This window comes from Tachypleus tridentatus, chromosome 7 (genome assembly GCF_004210375.1).
Source record: "Tachypleus tridentatus isolate NWPU-2018 chromosome 7, ASM421037v1, whole genome shotgun sequence".
In the NCBI taxonomy this organism is placed as follows: domain Eukaryota; kingdom Metazoa; phylum Arthropoda; class Merostomata; order Xiphosura; family Limulidae; genus Tachypleus; species Tachypleus tridentatus.
The window spans coordinates 133,045,661-133,055,046 of NC_134831.1; the positions used below are offsets into that span (position 1 = coordinate 133,045,661).

At 35.5% G+C, this 9,386-nt stretch overlaps 1 protein-coding gene across 1 annotated transcript in view; it reads right to left on the reverse strand.

Annotated features, from left to right (window-relative positions):
• The window catches only part of LOC143256635 (uncharacterized), a 68,559-nt gene extending 65,458 nt beyond the window's left edge, over positions 1 to 3,101 (reverse strand). The window contains exon 1 of the mRNA XM_076514107.1: positions 2,829 to 3,101. The gene's annotated coding sequence lies outside the window, so the exon portion shown is untranslated. The remainder of the gene's footprint in view (positions 1 to 2,828) is intronic.
• Between the last annotated feature and the right edge of the window lie 6,285 nt (positions 3,102 to 9,386).

The window sequence follows — 9,386 nt, forward strand, 5'->3', positions numbered from 1 at the left end:
TTACACCGACATTCGACTGTTGGTAAACCGTTACTCGACTGTACATAAATCATGATTCAACTTTAGGTAAACACTGATTTAATGTAGGAGTTTTAATCATACAAACGTCATGAATGAGCTTGAAGGAAAATGCTCCATTTTTCACTACATTGTTACATTGCATTGTAAAGGATTCTTCACGTTTCATAGCACCATTAATCAACGTTATTCCCATATCGTAAATAAGAAAGTAACATCGAATATCTTCATCGTGCTACGTTCTTATTGACTGCTTGCTAACAGCATCTTGACATGTGGATACGTGTTTACTAAGATGTTATCACTCCTGACATCCCAATGTTAATAGTAACATCATGTGATCAGTGTACACTTATCAACACCCTACGTGCTCCATAAAGTTTTGTTAGGGGCATATTGGCTATGTGTTTCGTGACGTTACGTAATAATCCTGTTTGGTCATTGCTTAAAGTCGCTCTAGTGCGTCAGGCAATGACCTCACGTTGTTTGTTATACGTTCCTTTTGATGTGTGAAATAATTGCCAAGGGTGTAGTACTAACATACACTTATCGTTATCACACACACAATGACGTGTAGAGCCGCGCCCGCGTGCAAGCACGCTTAGCTACAATGTCTTAAAAAAAAACAAATTACAGATTAATAATGGTTTGATATCAAACATTCGTGGTGAAAACGAGAGCTTCAAAACAATCCTGTAAAACAGCATTCTAAAAATTATAAAAAATAGTTAATAATGATAAAACTTGCTCTTATAAAAGTACAAAACAAATTTTTATACTGAACATTTTTCACAAAGTTTATTTCAAGTAATTCTTGTTGATTAACCAAATCGAACACTAGAATGCCATCCTGCCAATAATATGTGCCAGATGACATTCATTTTTGTAAAACAACAGATATTTTATCGCATCAATCTGTTGGCAGAAAAAGAAGAAATAAACAGCTCTTGTATGAGACGACTTGAATGGGTAGAGAAGAAAACTTTATTACAAACATACAACGTTTTGACAAAGTTGTGTCATCATCACGTAAACGTGTAGATGAGGATGCATTAAGTTTCGAAACGTTGCACATTTATAACATAATTTCTTTCACTACTCAATCAAGTCCTTTCCAAACTCTAAACAGCCATAGTTCCCTGCTGGTACAGCAGTAAGTCTATGGATTTATAACGCTAAAATCAGGGGTTCGATTCTTCTTGATGCGGCTTTGTTAAAAGAAAAACATCTACATTAAAAACCTATATTTTTTGTCTAATATAAACTACTCGTGTACTGGTTTTGATTGAGTAGGACCAACGATGAGAATACCACGAGACGTTTGTGTTAACACTTAAGTTTCAAGCCGAAACTTACATTATCAACAAATAAAGGGACTTCCAGTTTCGCTTTAAATAAGTGTTTCGCTAACACACAGAAATATGCACGACTTTGACTGTAGGGCTAGAAGTCAGCATTAACAAACCCAAGAATCTAACGATCTAAATTACTATACTTATCCAAGGCAAAGACTAAGTTCTTTGAATTCTTAATTTGGAGCAGTTACAAATATAAAAGTTCTCTATTAATTCTTCTACACAAAATATATTTCGAGTTGTAAGAGAAAGAGGACAACGTGTGGAAGGTTATAAAACTATTTTATGTTCAATTGCTGCAAAGCATCTTCTAAATGAAGCCATGAAGCGAACGAACTTTAACTTGACTTATGTAGTAGGCTGAGACGGGCACTAGTATTATGTTTCGTTATGTGTTGTTTAAAAGTGAGATTTACATAATACTTGCAAATTTCCTATTACGTCGAGTGTAATATTGTATTACGATTTTTTGGCGTAAAACTACATTTACCTAATATTTTGTGTTTTCCTATTATGCACTGCTTAAATAGACAATAGTTCGTGATAACAGCAAAAGTTCTCATTGGAAACTTAAGTTGATTTTCTAGATGCTCGAGGTAAAATTGATACATTAAAGCTATTTGTTGTCCTAATGCCCTTGCTACTCACACACCGAAGTGGTTCCGCAGTGAAGTATGATTTACAGGGGCAACCTGTCGTACAGAGATAGTGGGGTACTGTCAAGAACATTCCCCTCCTTTTCGTTTCAAATTAAAAGTATGGGTGTGAGCTAAAAGGATCTTTAAAATGCAGACATACCTTGGAAATCTTGAGGACCACTAAAATACAGATGTACCTTGGAAATCTTGAGGACAACTAAAATACAGATGTACCTTGGAAATCTTAAGGACCACAAACATACAAATGTACCTTGGAAAACCTGAGGACCACTAAAAAGAGATGCGCCTTAGAAAACTTGAAAATGTAAACCATGGATATTTGACTTATGTCTTTTATTCGATTTTGTTGTTATTTTTTTGTCAAGCCACAGAGAAAAGCTGCAATCTTTGAGAGTGAAAAACCAAAAACAAAACTGTTTCTAGTTTTGAAAGCTTTTCTCAAGAAGGTTTTAATTTTTTTGAAACACGATGTAGCAGAGACTTCCTGATTTGTTCTGATTAAGGTACTAACAACTCGGACACAAAATAACAGTCCGATGAAAGCGTTTCTTTAAAGTTCATGTCTGAAATAAGTTGTTTTTCAATCCTATGCCGCGCTTTACCAAGTGAGAAATTATTTGGATATCGTTAGAGTTATGTGTACTTCATTGAGAAAAACAGATTATGTTTACAACACTCTAAAACCGTCTGGACATGATCACTCATGCACGCACTTGTGGAAACACGTAGACAAGAATCCGTTTAACTTAGTCAGAATGAACTAAATCAAACACTGATAATCGTCCTACTAACTTACCTTATGGTAGGTTCCTGAGAGGAACAGCGCTCGTCCTTTCTTGCGTCTTAAACAAGCTCTGTAAAAGGATTGAATACAAATGGCTGCACGTTCTTCTGTGAGCAGTTGTTTCTCTCCAAACTACGCCCATAAAATCAGTCCAAGGAGTCAGCAGTGAAGAGACAAATAAGGAAAAGAGAATTATTGATAAAAGAATATAAATTTTGCTCGAGCTAGAATGTCGAAATGTCAACTGAAGTAAACTGACTTTTAAGTTAACTCTAAGCTGTCACGTCTTGCGGTCTTGTGACAGTTACGTTATATTTCCTCGTGGCGCGTGCAATGACGCGAGCTACGCAAGATATTGGGTTAGTCTATCGATAATTTAGGGGGATAGAGACGTATTTTTGTAACTTTTTTTTTTCTCTAAAGATGAAGCAAAATTGTTCACTGATAAGCTATCAAGTTCGATAAGTGGGTGATGTTCAAGATAAAATAAGTTTCTTTAAACAAAAGCAAAATATTGGTGTACTGCGTAAGTGTTTCATACAGAACAAACTAATAAATATGGAGGAAAATGTATTCAAACAACTGATGTTTTAGCACTTTAAAAATAAGGGCGCAATCTTTTATTTCGCCTTAATATTAAAACTCATGCAATGGAAGTGGCATTGACAAGTAACCAACATTTATTACAAAAATTCCCAAATCATTACTTTTATTTTGTGTGTGAAAATAGATCTGTATCAAAACTTTGTAATAAATAGGTTCTTGTTTGATGTGCAAGATGTACCTTATAAACAAACAAAGATTAGAATTGTTATTCCATACAAACTGAATTGTGAACCAAGTCCAAAGGCAAAAAGGAAAATCCTATAACTATAGGTCGTTATAGCACGCGATTCAGCTCTGATGTAATTGCTGTGTATTATACAAAGCAATAATAACATTACAGTAATGATTCATGTCATGTAAAAAGTACATCCGGGACACAATATTATGTTCTTGTTGTTAGGGGTACTGAAAGCACTATTGAGTAATGAATTAATCTTCCCCCCGCCTTATGTCGAGTGCGTAGAGCGCATTAACTGATATAAGTTTATGATCATATGTGGTATGGCAGGGAAAACCTTATCAGCAACACCGATTATCAGTTATTCCAATAGATTTTCTTTAAAAAGTTAATGTTTCCTAATAATGAGCCGACAGTGGATTAAACAATGAAATATTAATTATTCATGTGTAAAATATTTAATAAATGTCGAGTTTGTGATCTTCCTCAATGTTGATGAAAAAGGCCTGATGATGTTCAGATTATAGTCTTCAACTGATCATCACAGTGTGAGGAATGTGTGTTTGAAAGGTATGCAGATATGTCGTTCTAATAATAATACTAAAATATTCAATGATATTTTGTTTTTTGAATTAAGCACAAAGCTACACAATGGGCCATCTGTGCTCTGCCCACTACGGGTATCGAAACCCAGTTTTGAGCATTGTAAGTCCGCAGACATACCGCTGAGCAACTGCGGGGCAATATTCAGTGAAGTGTGTTCGTATAGGTAATCTTATATTTACGATGTGTGGAAGCTAACACATTACAATAATCTATACGGTGGTGAGTATGTCGTATTCCTATGTTTTCACATACTGTCTTGTTATGATGCGTGTAACTCTCGTTTTAACAGTGGTCACTAGACAGGAAAACTAAGAGAAATAAAACTCATATCCATTTTTACGTTTTATTTGATTAACTAATTTTCAGTGGTGCCATTTCAGCTATTTTTTTGGGTGGAGACAAAGCTGAGCCCTCAATTTCTACAAAATATATAAACTGTTAATGACGTAGCACATTTAGGAGCTCATACATTAACTGTAGTAACTACGTAAGAGCCAAAAGGTTTGTCTGTAATTAAGTACAAAGCTACACAATGAGCTATTTATGCTCTGCCCAGCGCGGGGATCGAAACCTGAATTCTAGCGTTGTTAGTCTTAACAGCCATAACACCGTGACGCTGGGGTGCGAGTCAATGGGTTAAATAACAGAAAAATATAAAAATTTCACATTTTTCTATTGTATATATTAATACTTGTACTTTCCCATGAACATAACCCATTAACAAAACGTTTTACGTTTTAAAAAGAGAATCCTCAATAGCTGTGGCACTTGAATTTCTTTCAGGCAGGATTAGAGTAAATTAATCTATGAGACTTTTCTTTCATCCTTTTTTGTCAGCTATATTTTTATGACTCAGCAATACCAAGTGTGGAGCGCGCGTATACTCGTTTTTGTTTAGTTACGTATTAGAATACGTAACCAACTTACTTTAAAGTTGAAATTATTTTAGGCAGGATTAGAGCAAACTAACCTGTGAGATCTTGGGCGTGGCCAAATACTTCAGTCAAAAAGATTTGACCCCTCGGAGTCTAAAACTTTAATTATATCTCATATCGGTTAAGAGACGATGAGACTATGTACTAAATGGTTATATTTGAAAAAAACAAAAGAATAACAAACTCAGAACCGTTCTATGAGTCACTATGCCGCGTCAAAAAAAAAGAGAAAGCGTCAGTGTGGTGACTACTTCCCCATTTGACTTCAATGCTTATTTTGTAGTTTTAAATTAATAATTAATTTAACAAGTCAGTCTCTCTATACTTAGACGATAAACTCTATTGTGCATACAATAAATACACACCCGTCCACTCATCCGTTATGTGATAACACACATATTTTCGTATTACATGGACCTCTAGCAATTGAATGGCGTGTACAAACAATTTGTTACGATATTAAACTTCGATATAAACAGTATGTTTTCTGCTGACACGGAATAAACTTAGACAACCATATATCGCATTATATCATTAACTTTGCACCGTGAGTTCAAAATTCGCTTTTCTATACAAAAGTTTGTGCGTTAGCGGTGAATTTATGGACTTACAACGCTAAAAGTTTCCCCACGGTAGTTAGTCTGCAGAAAACCCATTTTTTAGCTTTGCACTAAAAGAACAAAGAAAATTGTTTTCCCGTTTCATAAAGCACTATCCAATAGTTGCTCAGCATAACCACGTTATCTTCACCCAAATAAATGCTGAGTGCTCCTCTGTAAAATAGGTGCACTGAGTAACAAGACACCTCTCTGCAACTGAAAAACTCCGGTTCGTATTTGTTTTCCCCTGTAAAGTTCATGTCTTCGCTTTACGAGCTAAAGTTATTTCTAAGTGAATTGGAGCAGTGTTATTCGATGTATTCTGCTTTATTTCAGTGGTAGAAGTCTCTATTTTAATAGTTTTTATTCTACCTCTAGGTGAAATTTTAGTTGAGTTTGCTTGTTCTAATACTATAGACAGAAATGTCTAAGCCTCAGAAAGCACCAATATTGCCCATACAAGTGATGTTTTGAAACTTTTCTTCAGGGAAAGTTGCATGTAAACCAATGAGAGAAACACGTTGTTTGCAGTAGAAAACGTGATTCGTGGTTGTGAAACAGACTTTGTTTGAATTATTGATAAAGTTAGTGAAACTGGATTGTTGGCTATAAGATTTTCAACATCATGAAAATATGTACGCGGTAATATCTTCGTGAAAGGAAATAAAGAACAATAAACCGAAAACAACATGTTATTTAGTTAAAGATTTCACAAATATAAATTTATGTGAAATAACAATTCTACTGAGCGCAAAAACACAAATATTAAGTCATCCTATAAGTAATGTCCGAAAATTTAATACAGAAAGTTCATAATCATTTCTGTCTTTGTAGAAGGCTTTAATGACTACAATATGTAGTAGGACGTGTATAAAAATGTTCAGACAAATAAAAGAAACTGACCCAACTCCATTTTTTCAGATCATTAATCAAATAAACCCTTGTGAAGATGGATGTGTCTGAGGAACACATTAGGAAAAGGTAACAATGCAGCAGAAACTACATGAAACATTAAAGGTGTTTATGGTGAGGAGTCTCTTAAGGAAACAAAATGTCGAAGGTGGTTTCAGAAGTTCAGATGAGGTGACGACAATTTAAGTGATGCGCCACGTTTAGGTTTTCTGCTGGCTGCACTTGATGAAGATTTTGTGCTGTAACAGTTGAAGAATTAGCACAGAAGCATATTCAACCCATTCAATAGTTCACCGTCATCTGCAACGTCAAAACTTGGAAAATGGGTCCCCCATGATTTGACAGAAGTTAACCTGAGAGCAAGAGTGGACATTTGCACTTCTCTGCACTCTCGTGGATGTAACTCATCTTTTCTGGACAGGTTAGTGATTGGAGATGAAAAATGGACATATTATGAAAATGTTAAGCGCCTCAGACAATGGCTCAGTGCAGGTAAATTGGCTAAAGCACAGCCCAGAATGGGCCTCCACCGTAGGAAAGTATTGTTAAATGTTTGGAAGGATATTGTTGGTGTGATACACTATGAGTTGCTGCCCCTCAATGTAACAATTACATCTGACTTCTATTATCAACAGTTAGGGCGCTTGAATGTTGCACTGAAAGAAGAGAGACCTGCTTTGATCAATCCTATAGGTGCTGTGTTACACCAGGATAATGCACGGTCCCACACAGCAAGGATCACATCTACAAAGATTGAAGAGTTAGACTGGGAAAACTTCCACATCCTCCTTATATTCCAGACCTTCACTCATCTGATTATCATGTATTCCGAAGTTTGTAGAACTATCTTGATGGAAAAGAGCTTGGAACATATGAAGATGTCAAAACTACCCTCTCTACATTCTTTTCCTACAAACCCCAATAATTTTATGGAAGTGGCATTCAGAAGCTTGTGGATCGTTGGCAGGAAGTAATTAATAATAATGGAACATACATTATTGATTAAATAACATTTGAAATCCCTTCTCTTTTTCTGAACCTAAAATCGGACATTACTTAAAGGATGACCTAATATATCTGTGGGTATTTTTTGTTTGTTATTGGTTCTAACTTTATCTGAAGAACGTTCACCTTGGCCAATAGAAATAAACTTTTAGGATGAGTTATTTTGGGGAAATTTATGTAATGTCTCGATAGTTTAGTTACAATTTTTACGGCTAATTATTTCTTGCTTGTTTGGTTTAAGTTACATAGCTATACTGAGTTATGTGTCCACTGTAGGGAATCGAACCAAGGATCTTAGCATTGTGAGTCTGTAAACTTACCACTGATACATCAGGGGACTAGAGAAAGTAGATCATTTGTTTCTCCGGAAGAGGCTGAACACCATTTGAAAGGCCACCTGTTTTAATCTCACATGACACATGTTCGTTAACCTGAAAATTACCTAAGAAGGTCGAAACGTTGTTCTCTACTTTATTCTAGTAAATGTGTTAATACCTATACCAGCTGTCTTGAGATACATATAGTAGTGTTTGTCTGCTAGTCAGTCAGTAGACAATAAAATGACGTCACATAAGGAATGCGTTGCAATTTGTACAGTGGTGACGTCAGTGAAACGTACTCATGCTATGAAGCACCAAACGAATTATGTATCTGAAAGCTACAACACAACATGACATTTGAACTTCGAAAACAAGAAAGCAAAGTATATGTTACTCTTCATGTTAGTTTTACTTATCATACTGCACACGTACATCTAGTTTAAAATCTGTTTTGGAAAGAATGGATAAAATATTTAGCTGTTTCACTTTTTGTATCCGAGGTTCAATACTGAAATTTACAATTATAGTTTCTGGTACAAACTTAAATATGAAGTGCATCTAAATCAATTGAAAGTGGAATTAGTATTAAGATCGGTTGTGTGCTTGTGTGTGTGCGTCGTTTTCTTATAGTAAAATCTTCGAGAGGTTTGTTTTGTTTTGATTTTCGGGCAAAGCCACACGAGCCTTTCCTAATTTAGTAGTGTAAGACTAGAGGGAAGGCAGCTAGTCATCACCACCTACCGCCATCTCTTGGGCTACTCCTTTTGCCAACGAATAGTGGGATTTACTGTAACATTATAACGCCCTCACGGCTGAAAGGGCGAGCATGTTTGGTGTGACGGGGATTCGAACCCGCGACCTTCGGATTACGAGTCGAGTGCCTTAACCACCTGGCCATATCGGGCCCATCGAGGGGAAAATAACTCCTGATTTTAGCGATGTAAATGTCCTAGCAGCGGACATTAACGTCAATTATAGAAATATTGAAACATCTCAATTAATTTCTAACTTACAAAATAAGATATAGTTCTAATTAAGGTTTATAGCTTAGGCAAGAAATCTTAATTAAAATTAATTTCAGTTTCTTATTGACATATATGAAATTGTCTTCGTTTTTTTTAAGTTACTTAACATTGTTTTTAGAACAGTTGTATTCATAATATCAAATAGATACCTCGAAGTGTGGGTGTCACAAAGCCTTATGGGAATTTACCAGGTGTGTAAACAAAAAACTACAAGAAATAATTATAAAATGTGACAGTGAAGACTGCAACGTTCATTATGTAAACAACATTTTGAACTTTTCACACAACGTTAACGAAAGTAATGTGTGTGTTTTCTTTCAGCAAAGCCACATTGGGCTATCTGCTAAGTCCACCGAGGGGAATCGAACCTCTGATTTTTGCATC